Genomic DNA, 19,207 nt, shown 5'->3' with positions numbered 1-19,207 from the left:
TCCTTCTGCATGCAGATGATATGCTAACAAGCCCTTTAGATAATTTAGTCCATATATATGCTGTGTAGGTGTTTGCTAAAACACTAATGCCAGCATCCAGTCACTACAACGGGTGTGCTAATTGCATTAAAAATTGTTAGAAGAAGTCACAGAAAAATGTGACAAGAAAGAGAACTCCATTCTCAGAAGTAGTTTAAGTCAGTTCACCTCCATTTATTTTTCACCAGCAGCAAGGCTGTTGTTAGAGCTGTTTCCTCCTGGCATTGCTAACTCAGCACTCCCTTGATTCCCACACTTTATCATTCCCCTTTCCTGTTTTTGTACTCACTGCTGCCTTTTTGAGGATGCTGAGTAGGGGCAGGAGGAAAATCGAGACGAGAGCCCTCAGTTTTCTGAACAGCAACCTCAGGAAGCAAAGCATTTAACAAACACACTGGAATGCTGATCTTTAATTTTCAGGTCATTTAGCCAAAAATGTGATGTGCAGAAAGGAAAAAGTGATGTTCTAACAATCCCTGAGGTTTCAAAAACAACAATTCTGTCCATTCAGAAAATCATACCTGGCAGTTCTTTCTCTGTCTATACTTAACCACTTCTGTCTCATCCCACACTCTTAAATTTAAAAATTCAGGATGTTTAACAAAAAATGAACCAGGTTTGACTGCAAACATCTTTTGCCAGGATAACTCAAAATTGCCTAAGGGTTTGAGACACTCAGATGCTTTAACTAATAATTGAACAGGACACTGCATTTTGTATAGCTCTGAGACCTTTGTCAGTGTTTTTTTCCCCATATACACAGCGAAGAGGATGGATCATTCTGGAGATGAGTCACTACTGAAACAACAGAATAAACTCCTGTGAAATGCTGTGGGGTTTCTGCTTAACATTCTCTAGCTCCTTTTTGGGAGAATTTGACAAGGTTCTGGCAAATGCTCTTCCCACAGAAATCAAGTAGCAATTTTGTCAGTGGAATTAATCTAGAAGCGCTTAATATTAATTTCAGTCTGCACTTACCTTCTCCTCCTGCTTCAAGTTTGTTTCCTCACAAAGCTGACGAAGGAGAACGGAAAGCCACCAAGAGCAGGGTGACAGCTGACACCAAACCCACAGCCAGGACAGATTTCCACAGCTCCAGACAGAGCTCCAGCACACTTGCCGCTGTTGCTGTGTTGTGTTTCAAAGTGCCTGAATATGTACAATGCTACAGTGTGGTTTACATTGGCTTCCACTTGTAACAAGCTTGGCAGCAACATCTTTTGGCTAAAGCCAATTAACACATGTAAAATGGGGGGAGAGTGAAAGGTAGGGCAAGTGAGGCTTTGGTGCCAAGCAGTCAGCAGAAACCTCAGAGCTTCCTGCTGCCATGGTCTGTCTGCATGACATCCACCCTCCAAAATCCTGACAGACCTGTACACTCTCCTTCGGCACAGGCACCACTGTAATTACTGCCAGCCAATCCAATTTGCACACAAATCACTAATTAACTCAGAACATGCAAAAGGTACCCAGCCCAGAATCACAGATAATGTCCCTGTCTGTGACCACCACTGATCTCAGGGCCATCAGGGAACACTGAGTACCTGCCCTGCCCTATGCTGCAATCTGCCCTACTGCCTCTGCATGCTCCTGCTACTTATTTATCCTTATTACTTTCTTATTTGCCCTTATTACTTTCTTATTTTTCCTTATTATTTTATTTACCCTTATTACTTTCTTATTTTTCCTTATTACCTTCTGCTCTGCACAACTCCCTGACAGGAGGGTGCAGCCGGGTGGGTGCCAAGCTCTGCTCCCAGGGAACAGGGACAGGAGAACAGGGAACAGCCTCGAGCTGTGCCAGGGGAGGCTCAAATTGGGAATACTGGATTGAACATTAGGGAAAATTTCTTCATTCAAAGAGTGGTCAAAGAACAGGCTGCCCAGGGCAGGGATGGAGTCACCACCCCTGGGGGGATTCCCAAGTAGAAATGACACCTGGGGACACCTGGGTGGGCTTGGCAGTGCTGGGGGAACCGCAGGACCCTAGCTTAGAGATCTTTCTAAACTTTATTGACTACAATTGCACTTAAAAGTTACAATAAAGATTATTATTATTATTATCATCAATGCTATAAATATACCTTCAGTACAGACACCTGCACCTCTGATTAGAGTTCCTTTGGAGGAACAGGAGCACTTCTACCATCCCTGCTCCCACATATGCACAGAGGCACTTCAGGAGACTGGACATGGCAAACCCTTTGTTCTGACAGTCACTACCCAACCACTTCTGTCATTTTATTCTGTCCTCAGCTAAGGCAGGAAGCTGATGGAGAACAGAATAAACTGCTTATTTACCATACAAGTTATAATAGGACTAAAAACATTCTGATTGGCCGTGCATTGTTGAGTAGGCAGAAAACATGAGGAAAAATGCTACTTGCAGGTTTTGGAGGAAAAAAAATCAATCTTAAAAAAGGTGACCAACTCTAAAAGTAAATTAATTTTTCTACTGGTTTCAAAGAGACTAAAAATAAGGGGTTTTTACCAAAACAAATCATTAAGTCTATAAAAACGAAAATTAGTTCTGTTACTGGCAAACATTCATATACCACAGACCCTGAGTAACAGCACACAAGGAACAAGTGCACTCACAGCATGCTCAAAATTCACCATTTCAATTAGACTGTCAGTCCCTTAACAGATGATAATCCATCATTCCTCGGAGACTGCAGGAATACCAGCACTTCCTTCAGCATTCATGGGAGAGGAAGATCAGAAAACAATGTAAAAGAAATGAAAGACAGGTAACCTCCCCCCAAACCCAACAGAAGAGTTGCTCCATTCCATGAATGGAGAAGGCACTTTACACCTTCATTCCCCTGTGCTGAGCAGAGATGGTTGACATTTTTACACCATTTCACAGACAGTAAAGCTAAGAACAAGTAGCACAGCAGAGGCAAAAGAAAGCTCCACCTTTCCATCCCTCTCTGCTCTTATATCCATGGAAGAAACAGTCCCTCTTCATTTTCAAATTTGACAGCCACTTTCATTATATTGCTTTGCTTTGCCAAACTGTTGTTATCCCAAAAGCTCAGCTGGGGATGTACAGAAACAAATAAGCAATTCCTTCCTAAACTTTAGGAAACCTTCAATGGAATCCCCCAATCCCCCCAGTCATCCTACACAGACCCCACAAGCCCACCCAAGCCTTTAAAGATGAGTTGACAATGCAGTTATTCCCAACCACATCTGGTCCATGAAGTCCATTTCATCCTGCACCCGAGGGAAACCAAGAGCAGATACAGGGGAAATGGTATAGGAGCACAGAAACCATGATGTGAGTTACATCCCTCCTGCCCCAGCTCAAGGACGAGGGCAACTCCTTTCTCTTCAAAGAGTAACCAAAGTTGTAGGAAGTGCAACACAGCAAATCCCCATGGACTGACATCACCACTGCTGGGGTCTCCTGTCCATTCCCTGGTTCCTTCCCTCCTCCCCACCCTGTGAGCTTTGGAAAACCAACCTCCTTGCTGAAAGGCATGACTGCACTTCCCAGAACACCACCTGGTCTCATCTGGGGTTTCCCTGTACCAACATAACACAACCGGCAATGTGCTGAGGGGAAATTTAAGAAGAGGAAATGGGAAATGGTGCCAGTGCTGGTGAGAGGAAATTCAGAAGAACATCCTTTTGTCTTGGAAGTAAAATTAACCAAGGAATTTCTTAAGGGTTTTTTAGAAACGCCTTAAAATTTTAAACCAATAAAGAGGACCCCCGTAGAACAACTTCATGTTGCCTAAGACTTTGCAGACACCACATGCATGAAGTTCCCTGCCCAAAACCAGCACTGGAGCTCTTTGTCCTGGACACGAGGCCCTGCTGCACCAGCTCTGTGCCTCCCCTCCATTACCTCTGCTGACAAGCCAGCTCTTGTTCCTTGGTGCCCTGCCAGGACCTCTCCTGTCAAACATCCCGTGTGCCAGCACAAGTGGCAACACGAAACTGCGCGGAGATTCACGCGGCTCTGGCTTTTGCAGGTCACTGCAACACCACACAGCACGGGTGGGGACATAAAGCAGAAATCCCAACAAGCCTCCATCTACAGAGCAGGGCCTTGAACCATCCAAAGCTGCTGGGATCACAAATCACTGTATTCCCACAGCCAGTGCTCCCTCCTTCCCAACATGTGCCCATGCCACGATGAGAATGATTTCTTCCATCAAGCCCCATCCCAAGTCAACAAGTGAAGGCTCACCCATTAAATTTCATCTATACCCTCACTTCTCTCCCAAACACACACACTCCATTAGCTACAGTTAAGGTGCCACAGGAAAATGGATTTTAATCAAATACGATTTCTTTTTTTTTCTTGTTGCTGTTGCTTTGCCTTTTACTTACTAATCTACTTGTCTGTCTTGCAATCAAATCCCAGAAAACAAACCAGCACCACTGAGAATCAGGGAACTAACATAAGAGGTGATTATTTTGCTGTAATTCCAGTTATCTAAGTGGTTTGTGGCAGAAAGAGAGGTTTAGGGAACAAACAAGGGGTGCAGCCAAAGATCAAAAGAAATACTGCTCCTAAGTGGAATATTAGCATTTCCCCCTGCAAGAGATGACAGGAAGATCAGTAAAGCACATTAAGCAGAATCACTGCAGTTCACAACTGGAATATTTACAAGCTTTTTGGCTGATTTTTAGTATTTCAGAATTGAAGAAAAACCCTGACTGAATCTTTCCTCTTCTGCCTTGCCCATACCTAGTGGTGCTGTTCAGCACTATTTGAGTGACAAATTTTCTGTCTGGATCCAGCCCAACTGTATGTCACCCATCACAAGAGAAGGCTGCACAAGGAAGAAAAGCAACACAAAGCCATGGCAGTCTACAGAAATCAGCTCTGGCCCTGAGCACTCACTCAAAGTTTTTATTCACAACACCCACATTATGAAGGGCAGGAGAAAGAAACACTTGATCATTTCTGTCCCCGACCACACACCTTGAGACAGCAATGCAAAGCCCACGTGTGCCCTTGCACAATTTCCTTTCCAACAGCAAGTGCCTCTTTTTGGTTTTGCTAGGCCATGCCTCAGTTTCTCCTGCTCACGTTTCCAGCCTTGTGCCATCAGCTGTTCAGCTCTTCACATTCCATCTCAGCCCTCCACCTTGCCACCTCCTTGTTTACTGCATTTACAAACATTATACTCCCACTCTCATGTCATTCTTCTGGTTATTGACAACAGCTCTGGATGGTGACAACCCAGACATAACATGCTCAGGCTCTGCCTTCACCCCAAAATGAAGAGCCAGCCAACATGAAATACCCAAGCCCAGGTTGGATGAGGCTTGGAGCAAGTGGAAGGTGTCCCTGCCATTCCAGAGGTTGGAATGATAGAATCTTGAAGGTGCCTTCCAACCCAGGCCATGCTATGAACATCTGTGAATACCTCCTTTGCTGGACATCAGGGTGGCCAACCATTACTTCTTCCCAGAAGTTAATTTTTAACACATGCTAAGCCCAAGGTACCCAAAGACCCCAGTCTGTATGAGGTAGGTAGGGACTGCAGAAAGGTGGTGGGGAGCTGAAGTTGGGGGACAACCAAACGCCAAATGTGCAGGGGAGCCATCCACCTTCTACAGAGGGCAACCAGAAAGACAAGTGCTAAACCTCATCTGCAATGATATTTACACAAATTTTCCTATTTGGAAACAAATTAACATGGCCACAGTATTTGATTGTAGTTCAGTCTTCCATAACCAATGAGTCAGAATTGCTGTTTACAGTTATTAGCAATACAAGCCTGCAGTCCATCAGCACTGCCTTCGCCCTGCGGAGGCAGGTGAAGCTTTGGAAAACATCAGGAAATAGGGACGCACGCCCCAGCCCCAGGACTGCACTCTGAGCATTAGTACTTGTCATAGACAGCAAGAGGAAATACTCTGTCATAATTCTGAACTTTAAAATAGTATTTGACAAGCAAATCTGTTATGAGAACAGAATTAAGCTACTGAGGTTCAAGCTGATCAAAGGATTTCAAAAAATAATCCAGATTTCACTCTGGGTTAAAAAAACAAAACAAAACAAAACAAAAAATCATACACACAGGGAAAAAAAACACAACAAAAAAAAAATCCAAAAACAAAACTGAAAACCACTCCAAAAGCGAGAAAAAGAACCAGATTTTATTTTTGTGATAGCAAAGCACAGACGAAGCTCAGAGTCTTACCACAAAGACACTGCTGTGGTTGGAGAGAGCCAGCATGGGCAACTCCCATCACAGCAGCTCCACAGTCCCCTGCGAAAAAGAGCTGTGGTCTCCCAAGTCCCATCCCAGTGCACCATTCCCTACCCCATGTTGTTTTTCTCCTATTCCAGCACTATCTGGAAGCACCTACATCTTCTCCTCCTAATCACAGGCTCTGAAGCTGTTTTACCAGTGCATGGCTGTTCTCTTTTTTTCCCCCAACAGTCCCTAAAAGCAGCAAAGAGGACAGAAACCAGAGGAACTGCTGAAGACAGATGCACACAGCCGTCCTATGCTTCCAGGTAATCATAAACAACTGAAGTCTAAGGTGCTGCCCCTGAGCCCACTGTAATTTCCATCAGTTTTAAACTTAGTCCTAAGAGCACCTCAAATCCTTCAATCTACTCAACCTCATGGCTAATGACCAGGTGGGGATGAGGAACTGGAGACAGTTTCCAACCCCTTCCACCAAGAGGCACAGTCTGCCTAAAGGGCCAAAGTCATTCCCATCTTCTGCTTTCCATCACTCCTTTGACATTTAAACCAAGGCCCAAAACCAGTCCTGCAGTCTGATGGTACAGAAAGGTCCCTGCACTCCTCCACTGCTGGGGTTTTTCTCCCTCAAAACCGGTCAGCATCCCACAGTCAGCACCTCAGCTTAGTCTCCACTTGGAAAAAACCTTATGGATATGGATGCTAACTCACAGGGTTTGATTTCACTGGCACTGAAGCAGCAGGCTGAAGCTCACATGCTACTTTCTTTTTTACACCCAGTCACACTTAGTATTTGAAAGCAATAAAAACATTTCAACACAAAAACTCAGGCATGTTCATGCCATGTCAGGGGAGATGGCAGCAAATAAAGAATGGAAAATTATAGACAAGGAAAATGGGAAATTGAACACTTAAAAAAGAAGAGAGGTCACCAATTTATCCCTTAAAACAATTTATCAGCAAATCAGACAGCATCATTCACTAGGTAGCAACCATGAAGCAGAAATCCAAAAGTCTTCAGGGGTGCCTCCACCCTTACTTGCAGTTTTTATTCCTGAGGATATTCAGTCACAACCAAGATCAAAAGCAGAGCTGACCCCACATGCTAGGAAAGATATTGGGGGATAATTTCCTTATCCTTATGGCATGGTTAATTCACCTGGATCTTCCCTCCCACCTCTGCCTCTGGCCAGGACTGCATCAAAACTTGCCTCCTGCTTGGCCAGACCTGGGAAGCAATTGATGCTGATTATGGCCAACACCAGCCTGTTTGTGCCTTTTCAAAGCACAGGATGATGCAAAAAATGACCCAGAAAAGAGTTGTTTCTTCTGCATTTGGCTTAGGGCACAAAACATACAGGAACACAACGATTATCCTGGTTATTTACACTCTACTTAAGAGATAAGGGCTGTGACAAGAGTGAGCAAGTGGGTTCTTCATGTGCTTTCCCAGGATAGCAGCAGCTCTTGGGAGAGCAGGGTGGAGAAGAGAGGAGGCATTGTCATCAGTCTGCATCACAGCCAGATCATTCCTTTACCTGAAATTAAGTGTTTTACTCCAGAATCATGTCTTTAGACTGGTGGGGGTTCGCACCTTGGGCTTGCTTTTGGAAGGCAGGCAGGAGGGAGAAGGACCCCATAAAACAACTACTTGCCTTATTCATCACAACAGGAGCGTAGAAATCTGTCCTCATGCACTGAGGGCATTGCAAATCCCAGAAAAACAGGAGTCCCTGACACGTTACACCCAATGAACATCTTCAGTGAACTCCTTGTTCCATGCAGCCTCCCTAGTCCTGTGCTGCTGCCCAACCTGTTCTGCCTACGAAGCAAAGCCGGGGCAGGGCCTGGAAGGGCTTGGACAGATTTTCCACCGCACAGCAACATCACTGTGTGCTGATTCTGCCACATTTGCTATTGCTTCAACCTCAGCACCTTGAGCAGCCCAAAGCCCCGAGGCTTTGCCCAGCCTGACTCGGCAGGAACGCCATGCCAGCCCCGTGGATCCACAAGGATGGATTCCCGGCTCGGACACGGGGCAGGAAGGGCGATGGTTCCACCCTCGGAGCCGCGGGCTGGAAGGAGCCGGGCACATCCCTGACTCCCAGCTAAACTGGGCGGCTGAATCAGCGCGGGTGGACGGCGAGTTACTGCTGACACAGAGCTGCAATAAATCACCACCTTTCTGGAGCAACCAGGAGGTTGCAGGGGTGACTTAGTCATCCTCCATCCTGACGCCATTCCAGGAGCAGAGCCACATACATCTCCCGGCTTTGGGCTGTGCCCGTGGCCCAAAAATAGCTTTTAAGCCAAATCCTGCAGTCATCGTTCAAAGCTGAAACCCTTTTATTTACACTCAGCAAGAACTCATGTATGTTTTTGACAATGCTGAGAGTAACCAGTGCTTAAATTATTTGCTTAGCAAAGGAGTCTATTTAACTACAAGAGTTAAACCAAGTATGCAATGTTTTCTGACCCACATAGAAGCTAATAATTTGCATTTTATGGAACCACTTTACACAGACAACCCATCATAATGGCCAACAACTTACTGTACAAGAATTAATAATTGAAAAGCTACTCGTCAGCACTGTTATTTTCTTTACAGGTGACTCACAAACCTCATTACATTGTAGCATTAAATTTCCACTGACCTTCTGGAAAGCTGCTCACTTTGTGAGTCTTTTTTTTAAGGCATGATCTCTCAGAATGCCAAGCAATTGCAGAGAAAGTATGTGACAGCTACCCAGAGTTTGTGGGAGAGGCCAGGCAAAGCATCCTGTCAGAAAGATATCAGCCTGATCCCCCTTTGGCTGAAGAAGTGACTTTGACTTCACGAATCCCCCCTCTCTCCAGCCAGTCATTTGACCGAGCTTCTCTCACAAATTTCTGCCTTAATGCCAGATTAATCCTACTTCATCCAGTCCCCAGACATCTAAGAAGCTCCAGCTCTTTTTCTCTCAAATCATTGGCTTTTAAACTATTTCTGTTGCAGCACCCAAGCATTTGCTGTTGGATGAAAGAAGGCACAGAGACTAGCAAAGAAGTGTAAAGGCAAACAAAAATTACATGGCAAAGCCTGGGATTTCATAGTCTTAGGGAAATTAGGTCCCCTGAATCCCACGGCAACTCTGAGAAGAGTCGAGTGCATAATTTTCCATTATGCTTGTAAAAAATCCCCAAATAAATGTGTAACTAAGTGCAGCCTCACAAGGCTGAGCATTTATTATTCTCCTAAATGTCGTTACTAAGTCTGAGGTCTCTCATTCCATGTTTTAAGGTTTGATTTTTCAGGAAACATTCTTTCTCTTGCCAAAATGCCAAAGATGCAGAATGGTGGTTAGAGAAAAACCCAGCTCAGTGTCCTTTCCCTGTTGGGGAAGCAGAGCAGAGCATCCCCACATTCTGAGCTGCCTGTCCTGCTGACAGAGCCTCTCTGTGCGGGGATCACAGTCACTCCTCCCTGGGAGGGCTTTGCTCAGGGCTGTGCCCATACACAATCTGCTCCAGAACATGCTCACTGACTCTTGCCATTCCCAAAGCTCCTCTGGTGTATTTCTGAGGACTGAAGCAGGAAGATTTGGGGCAGCCAGGGGCTGATTTATCTCTGCCTGTGGGTGTAATTTGCACAGCTCTCCCAAACAAAACATTTTCACTGCCATAGCAAAGGCAAACTTGCCCAAACCCAATTTGTTTGGTACTTAATTAGCATCTCTGCTGCAATGCTGGAGACAAAAGAAAGAAGCAGTCCCCTCCTCCCATGAGCATCAGGACGTCTTAATCTCAAAGATACACCTCATCCAATGTGACCAAAGCAGAAAGAATACAACTCCCTCTTACTATCAAACAGAGATCATTTCCAGAGTTTGCTCACCATGAGGTTTTGGTTATAATTTCAGTAGCCCTGGCTGATAGACTGCCACACCTGAAAACCAGGGAGTAATTCAGAAAGATAAATCGTAAGAAAAAACAATTATATCCATTAGACCCTTGAGTAGTAAAATGAATAGAGATGGGATTAGAAAATCCTGGCTGGTTGTCCTTTCACCCCCAATCAAACAATTCCCTGAAGTACTCACAGGGGTTTCTCCTCTCCACATTTCTGTGGTGGATGAAGGGGAGAGCCAGATCTGCTCCCCTGGATTTGCTCTGGCTTATTCAGCAGCAATAGCTCTGCTATTTCAGATTCCTGCAAAAATAAAGGCTCAGAAGGGAAAGCTGAGCCTCTGGGCATCCACCAGACCACAAGTACTGCACACACAAGAGGCAGGGCTGCACTGGGAGGAGAGGAGCAGCAGCCTGTCCTTCAGCATCACATGGCTGGCCATACTCAGCAGCCCAAACCCAGTTCACAGAACACCCTGGAGCTGGGCACAGCCATCGGTAACAAAAGACCAGCTCCTGTACACCCTGCCAGTGCATTTACTGCACGTCAGCTGTGCTCCCTTCAACGTGCAGCTGGGCTGAGCAAGCCTCTAGATTAAATTAAGCAGCAGGATCCAAAGTGGATATTGCCAGAACAGAGAAACATCTTAGTCATCCCTCAAAACTGAAGCAGAAATGGGCTTACAGCCCATTACCAGCCCTTAGAAAGACAGCATTTGTTTTGTTTTGCCAGCCGATTCTTCCCTCAGACTGCTCTCCACTGGAGAAGTGCAAATGTCTGCTACCCAGTTCTTTACTGAACAGCAATTTAAAGGAATTCTCCAAACACAAAGGTGAACTTCAACAAGCCTGCTTCCCCAGGAACAGCACACTAACATCATGAATGTGCACAGGGCATGGAAAATGCTGCTGCCACTGTAAGAAAGGGAATACAAGCAATGTGTTCCTTCCTCTGTGTCTTCCTGCAAAAACAATCTCCCTACCCAATATCCAAAATTGCACAGGCTCCACAAATCTAATTAGCCATGACTCCAAAACGCAGAGCTCTGTCTGCCTAAATGCATAAACATCGAAGTTGTTTTGCTTTTATTAATAAAATCTTGGGATGGGATGAGATAAAAATCCTAAGGAGGAAAGTCTAAGAGGTAAGAACCTCCCCCTCCCTGAGTAAAGAGCTGTCTTTGTGTGAATAAACTGGGCAACCTAGATAAACTTTTCCTTGTTTATTATAAAAGCACAAGCTCAAGGTCCTTTTATGTCCTGATGTATGAAATTATGCCAGCTACATATAATTTCACAGAGCCAAAGGGGTGAGGCTATGGTATTTATAGATACATCCAGAGCTAGAATTTTGGTCAGCAGCAACATTTTTATGGCCTCAACACCTAACACACTTTTGGGAAAATGCCCACCTGTATATACAGATCCTGGGAAATTTTCCCTATTAAATATATATTTCAAATGAACTTGCTCTTTATCTTTTTCCAAACTTGACAGATAAAGTCTGTGCTTTTCTCTTACAGAGACAGAAGGAAAAGAAACTGAGGCCACTCTCATAGCAAGACATATTCACTGGTTTGTTTTATTTATTCTGCAAAATGGGGCTTCAGATTTCCTAAGCACATGCCACACATTAAGACATGAAACTCTGTGAACAACTCGAAACACAGAGAGACAGACAGGGCTTCGCAAAAAAAAAAGAAAAAAAGAATGTTTTTCTCTTATTCAGATAACAAATTAGGTCTCACAATGTTTTAAAACCCCATTTCTCCAAACTTCTAACCCAGAGCCCTGCTTAAAGTCTGATCAATACTCCAGTTAGATCACTTGGCACTGGCATGTCTTCACTCCAGAATTACCTTTCTTTGAAGCAAGTAACACCAAGAGATGCTGTTGGAACAACACTATTCTAGAGATCTTATCCATATCCATATAGTGTTGTTGTGTATAGCATCATTATGTAAGCCTCTCTATTTTTAAAACAAAATGTTTGTCTGGTCAGTCTGTACTATTTATCCCACCCGTAAACCATCAGGATGAAATTCCACCCACTTTAATCATAAGTTTACAGGCCTAAGGGTGGAAAAGCAGTAGAAATGGCAAGATGAAGAATTTCTATCTGCTTTAAAAACATGAAAATTCTACCCATTTTTATCAACAGGATTTCAGAAGCCACCACAATAAGGGTACTGCCCAGGCTCCCCAGGGAATGGGCACAACCCCAAGGCTGCCAGAGCTCCAGGAGTGTTTGGGCAATGCTCTCAGGGATGCACAGGGTGGGATTGTTGGGGTGTCAGTGCAGGGACAGGGTTGGACTGGATGATCCTGATGGGTCCCTTCCAGCTCGGGATACTCTTTGATTGTATGATTCTAAATTACCAACCTTTGAAGAGCTTCTTCTAATTAACCAAACACAACTTTAACACCAGTATAGAGGAGTCTGTGACCCAGAGGGCTCCTGTGACCCAGACTCCTGAACCACCAACACAAAAGCAAATACTGTAGGTCAATACACAGCCGAAGGATCCTGCTTCCCTGCCACACAAAGAAAAAGTGGAACTTAAACCACAACTTTGTTACATCCCATCTATTCCTGAAATGGTCGAGGTTGAGGTGGTGGAAGCCAACCTATAGAACAGTTCAGCAGTACAGAACTGCTTTTTCTGTATCATGTGGCACTTACTGCAATCTGTATTACTTAACTTCAAGCTCTTTAACACAACTTTTAAATTCTGTTCTCCGCATTCTTACACATCCCCTAAAATGTTGCACCCAATCCCTTACTAGGATCTACTTTGGTAAATCTGCCAGCAACGTTGCTGAAGTTGCTCCTTGGCTTGCAGCAACTCTTCTGTCATCTGAGTGTTTCTGAATCAAGACTCACCCCAATCTATGTCCAGGATGTACAGCTGCAGAAATCACTTCTTGTATTTGAACATTTTTTTGCACACAGACACCTAAATATGACAGCCATAATGGTACCTTTGCATGAAAGGTCACTGCAAACAGGGCTGGGATTACACCTCACTGCAAACATAAAGCAGTTTTCTTCACATACCTTCTAAAACCACTCAGTATTCCCACATACAGCTCATTTCTGTGTGAAAACCCAGAAAGAAATATATTCTTCTAGAAATCAGATATCACAAGCACTTCAAATGGTAAACTGTAAAATGAAAAAAATAAAACCCTTTTCAGACTGGACAATTATACCAGAAACTCACCAGCATAGGAGGTTGTGAACACTAATGCTATGAAGTTTTTCAAAACTAATTAAGACATTTTTTAGAGAAAATAATCTGTCAGCAGCTATTAAACACATAAGCCTCCCTGGAACTGCCAGCCCAAAGGTCTCCGAAAGTGGTGACTGCTCCAAGGGTTTACCAGGACAACTTCACTGTTCCAGTTTTTCTATGCACCTGGGAGTGGTCCCATCACAAGATCTGTACTGAGCTAGACAGACCTGACACAGAATAACTGCTCTTACTTCATTCACAAGATTGAAGATGACAAGAAACCAACCTGTTAATAAATCAGAGCTGAAGTAAACTTGTACAGTAAAAGAAATAGTCTTAACATCACTGACTGCATATCACATCCCACACTGCCTCCTCTGAACATCCTACAACAACACAGCCTGAATAATATTACCTATTCCCTGAAGTACCTCTTTAGATTCCAGTGTACCCAAAATGTGCTTGTGTATATTTATCACAAATGTTAAACAGCACACAGAGCAGCCAGTAGCACAGTGATAGACATTTGCAAGTGCCTGTGAAATCCCTCTGCAATTACATATCTGCTTATATAGAATTAAACACAGCCAGCAAGGAAATAAACAACAATAATAACAACAAACTCTATCCAGAGTATTTTTGAACATGTATTCAAAATGTAGTCTTGTTCCATCCCCTGCTAGAGGATGGAAAAGCAGCACCCTCAAGGGTCCCTTACCTTTCCCTGAATGAGAGACCCATGTGGCATCTCTTCCTCGCTGAGCAGATCCAGGGAGACAAGCCCTGAAAACCTCGCCTGCAGCACTGCTACCTCCACCACAACGACAAGAAATAGCCAACTAATAATGGATGGCTTGAGGGGCTGCCAGCTTCAGCAAACATGGCTGGAATTGCATCTTTTATTTAATTTAGGAAGCTTCCAGTTGAGCACTGGTCATCCTGCTTGAGCCAAGCCCTGGACTGCAGTAGCCCAGAGCCTGCACAGGACCCCAGGCACCACCAGCTGTGCACAGACCTTTGACGAGGCCCTTGGAGCGTCAACTGAATGAAGCCAAAAGTAAGTTTGCCCACGAGTGCAGGAAGCACCTAAGGTGCTGCAGAACTCATGCAGCACAGACAATCGATAGCAAATTGATAACACCTAAGAGACTGCTAGAAATTTATTTAGTATATTACTGTGTCCACTCCTTGTGTTTCCATCCAATATTTGCAACACGCCCAGTGCAGCAGATCTGCCCGATGTAAACAGCTGCCCTAATCCACGCTGCTCTATAGATCGTGTTTACCCAGAGCTGAATGATCATTTCAACCTCTGTTAATCTGATTGCATAACAACAGCAGCCTGAAATAACCAAGCTGCTCTCTCCAGCACACAGTAGATGAAATCAGTCATTTCAGCATCCCGCTCCTTCTAAAAATCGGAGCAAACCAGATCACGGAGAAAGAAGAAAACAAACAAAGCACCTGGCAAAGCTTTGGCAGCCAGGCACCACGCACATCGCCGCATGCGGATGCCACGGAGCACATTCGCACCTGGAGCGGGCTGCGAGCACAAGGCAAAGCAAAACCTTCCCAACACTGAGCTCCACTGCGCAACCGGAGCACAGTCTGCTGGATCTCGCGCACAGCTCGCCAGCAAACTACACAGCGCGGATTTCCAAAACATGTCACTGCACACATATAAACAAAGGCCGTAATTTACACGGCAGATCCTGTGAAAGCTTATCTAGCACATGACATCACACCCATAAATTACAACTTAAAGCACCTGTGCCAAACTGCTCCCACCCCAAAACGAAGATGATTAATATCAAACCCTGCTCATCCGCGCCCGAGCCTCTTGGGAATAAACACACATGATGTACCAAGACAGAGTAGTACTTAAAGATTCTTCAGACAATGAGAAGATTTATAATTATTATTGCATTGCATCATGACGAAGCCTTAAACAAATCAAGCTGCCTCATCATACGACACCTAAGATAATACAAGGTTAAACAGCATCGAGCAGTATCGGTGAATTTCACTTGTACGGAAGGGTAGGTACCCCTGGGCACAGGCATCTTCAGCTTCACAGCTGTTATTAAACAGCAAGTTAGACAAGCAAAATCAAAACACACAGGCTTCTTTGAACAGGCTCAGAACCAGAATTTTTCCACTGAAATCCAACCAACCAGGGCTTAGGGAAAGTGAAGGGCAGGCGACTGGGGAACTGAATAAGGCGAGGGATGTGTTTCAGCATCTCTCAGCTTTAGTTCACTGGTCCATGATCAGCTTGGGAGAAATCAAGAGGCGGTATCGGGAGCTAACATGACGCTGCCTATTGATCACAGTCAGCTTCCCACAGCACCCAACAGAATTCCTCCTGTGGGCTGATGATGCTCAAGGAGGCTGCCTCATGGAACAACTGGCAGACAAGACAGGCATCAGCCAACTCTCTAACCAAAACACACCTGAATACCTTTGTGAGGCACAACCAGCCAAGTATCTCTGCTCCAGGCACAAATACGTGGTGCTCCGAGTCCGCGGCTCCCCAGAACAATCGCAGACGATGGCAGTGCCCCGCGCTCCGCCCGCAGCGCAGGCCCTGCACCGGGAGCAGCGCGGCTCTGTCCGCGCCAGCTGCCTCGGGGCCGTCCCCATCCCGCTCTGCCCGCACCGAATTCCCATTTCTGCGCGTTATTACCAAGCTGACATCACCCCACAGCAAGCACAGTCTGACATCTACAGTTAACTCGGCGGCGGTGTAAGTGCCGCCCGGCGCACGGGCGGTCGGTGTTGCAATACGCTGCTGCCGAACATCGCAAAGGAGCACAGACAAACAGACACAGATACCGACACACAGCCACACGTCCCAAACCCTCCGGAGAGCGGCTCGCACGATTCGCTGCCGCCGGGCCGCGGAGCCGCGGCCGAGCCCCCCGGGCGCGACGGCCCCGGGCCGGGGGCTCCGAGCCGCCCACCCGCAGCCATTTCCCGGCCAGCCCGCTCCGCACAAAGCCCGCCGGGCCATGAATAAAACATCGCCCGGCGGCGGCGGCGAGGGGGGTCGGGATGCGAGAAATAAGGGAATGGAAAGGGGAGCGGGGGAGCGGGAGCGGCCCCGCGGAGGATGGGGGCCTCGCCCGGCCCCTGACCCGCGCTGCCCGGCCCCGGGCGCTCACCTCGGCAGCCGTGCTCGGAGCGGCTCCCCCGGGCCGGAGCGGGCGGCGGGCGCGGGCGGCTGCGGCTCCCGGGCGGTGCGCGGCGGCGGCGGGCGCGGAGCGGAGCCGAGCGGAGCCGAGCGGCCTCTCGGGGAGCGGGCGGGGCGGGGCGGGGCGGGCGCGGGGCCGTCACCGCGGGGAGGAGCCGCCCGCCCGCCCGCCGGGGCCGCGGGGTGTGGGGGTACCGGCGCCGCTCATCCGCACACGGATCCCGGCGGTACCGGCACCGCTCATCCCGCACACGGTACCGGCACCGCTCATCCCGCACACGGATCCCCGGTGTCCCAGGCATGCCCGGGGCTCTGAGCGGGGAGGGACCAGACGCCCGGTGAGGTCACGGATGCACACACACAGAATCCTGGAACCGGTGCGGTTCCGAGGGGCCTCTGGAGATGATGCAGTCCAACCCCTCACCGAGGCAGGGTCACACGGAGCAGTGACACAGCTGGGTTTGGGATATTACAGAACTGGATGCTCCACACCATCCCTGGACAGCTGTTCCAGGGCTCTGCCACCCTCCATGGAAAGAAGTTCTTCCCCATGGAAGTGGAAGGACAGCTCCAATCTCTGCTCCCTTTGACAGGGACAGGACCCAGGGAAGGGCTGGAGCTGGGCCAGGGCAGGGTCAGGCTGGATATCAGGGAAAGGCTCTGCCCCAGAGGGTGTTTGGAACTGAACAGGCTCCCCAGGGAATGGGCACAGCCCCAAGGCTGCCAGAGCTCCAGGAGTGTTTGGGCAAAGCTCCCAGGGATGCACAGGCTGGGATTGCTGGGGTGTCAGTGCAAGGACAGGGGTTGGAGTCCATGATCTCTGTGGGTCCTTCCAACTCGGGATATTCCGTGATTCCATGTTGTTAAATTTGTTATGATTTAGTTTTCATCCATTGTTCCTCATCCTGTCACTGAGCACCACCAAAAAGAGTCTGGCACCATCCTCTTGGCACCTGCCTTGGAGACACTTATGTGGATCTCCAGCACAGCCCCCTGTGCCTTTGGTGTCCATGTGCCACTCCTCAGGGGGACAGCAGAGTGCTTCTCTTCCGTAGCATAGAATTGTTTTCCGAGGAATGCCATGCCTATCAGCTTATGGCACCATGCACCCAAATTTTCCATGGAAACACGTGGTTTTCTGTTTGCAGAGGCAGAGTTTTTCATGAAAACAACTGAAAACTGGAGATGAAGGTGAGGCCTCTTTGAAGATTGAGTTATAAAAGCTGTTCCAGACTGTTTCTGCCTGGAAATGCCACCATGTGAGCTAGAAAGACTTCAGCAAGCCTACATCCTTTTCATCATTACGCTTTTAGTACCATCCAGTAATCCAGGCAGATACGTTTTCATCTAAGGACATTTTTCCTTCACCACGATGAAAATATGGAAATAAATAACAGTTTGTTTGCCAAATCCTTGGCAAGATCCCATTTGAAGTCATTTCTACCTTCAACTTTCTAGCAATTAATTATTTTTCGCTGCACTGGAAATCACTACCAGAAAGGTGCACATAAACAACATCAAGACATTCCAGAAGAGGGAATATTTTCAAGTCTAGGTTGATAACTATGAAATTTGGCCAACTTTGATTTTCTGCAGAAAGCCTGATACTGTTTCCAAAGAAACTTGGTGCTTTTCAAGTGAAACATATAGGATTGCTATGCCTCTATGAACTGTGCTTCCAATAAAAATGACTGTGAAAAACAGCATGAAGCAAACATATTTTGTTTAGCCTCCACCAACAAACCTCCCTGATGTTTTCCTGATGATGTGTGCAGCTAGTTAACATTCATAATAATTATTTACATGAAAATCCATTTCCTTATGCGCAAATTTGTTGATGGAGTCATTGTCTGCCACTCTCATGTAGCTAACGATATGTCTAAAAGCAGAAAATAGTCATTTCCCTGATTTCTGGTGTTTGTTTTACTCATTTCTGAGATGAGACAGTGCCTACTGGAGAGTTATTTTTAGAAGCTGAAAAATTACAAACAGTGTAAACAATTTCTGATATCTAGGACAATTTTGGTACTAAGAGTAGCACCCATCAGCTGTGCCTATTGCTCTGTCCCTGCCTAGTGATGCTGAAACTAGGTATTGTTTTATTAACTCACAAATAAATTACGGGTTTTATATCAAACCAAGTGCTGGGGCTTGTTCCTGTAAGAAGAGGACCAATTTCATCCTGACTTTTTCGAGCATGAGAACAGAAATTGGCTTTCCTGCTTCAGTTGTCCTGCTGCTGTGGGTGTGGGAATGAATTGACTTGGATCTGGGAGAGTCATGGACTAAAAGTGGCCAAAGACAAATATTTGCAAAGATAAAATTATCATTATTCTTATAATAATAAGCCCCTCAAAACCCTGGAGAGAGGAAAGATGAGGATATGATTGAGTATGGAAAGTCAATGGCTTGTACCTGGTTGTTTTCTTTTGAAAGCAGCTCCACCTCTGTGCCTAAAGAAAAGAACAAGCCTCCTAAAATAGAAGGTAAAATAGTGGTGTAGAAACACCAATTTGGCCTATTTAAGAGGGAAAAAAAATTTGTCTTTCATCACAGTACTGCAGTGTAATCAGTGTGTGCATGCCTCCCATGCTGCCTCAGTTATACCAATACAGCAGTGCTAATGAGGAGCTGTCTGTCTTCCCCTAAAATGGGAATGCAGTTCACTTGTC

The 19,207-nt window shown here is 46.2% G+C and overlaps 1 protein-coding gene across 1 annotated transcript in view; it reads right to left on the bottom strand.

Moving 5' to 3' along the window:
- C9H1orf21 (chromosome 9 C1orf21 homolog) overlaps positions 1-16,580 on the bottom strand; it is a 102,530-nt gene extending 85,950 nt beyond the window's left edge. Inside the window, exon 1 of the mRNA XM_033067909.1 lies at positions 16,507-16,580. The gene's annotated coding sequence lies outside the window, so the exon portion shown is untranslated. The remainder of the gene's footprint in view (positions 1-16,506) is intronic.
- Positions 16,581-19,207: the final 2,627 nt, after the last annotated feature.

This window comes from Catharus ustulatus, chromosome 9 (genome assembly GCF_009819885.2).
Source record: "Catharus ustulatus isolate bCatUst1 chromosome 9, bCatUst1.pri.v2, whole genome shotgun sequence".
NCBI lineage: Eukaryota > Metazoa > Chordata > Aves > Passeriformes > Turdidae > Catharus > Catharus ustulatus.
This window is presented reverse-complemented; position numbering and strand designations above follow the sequence as displayed.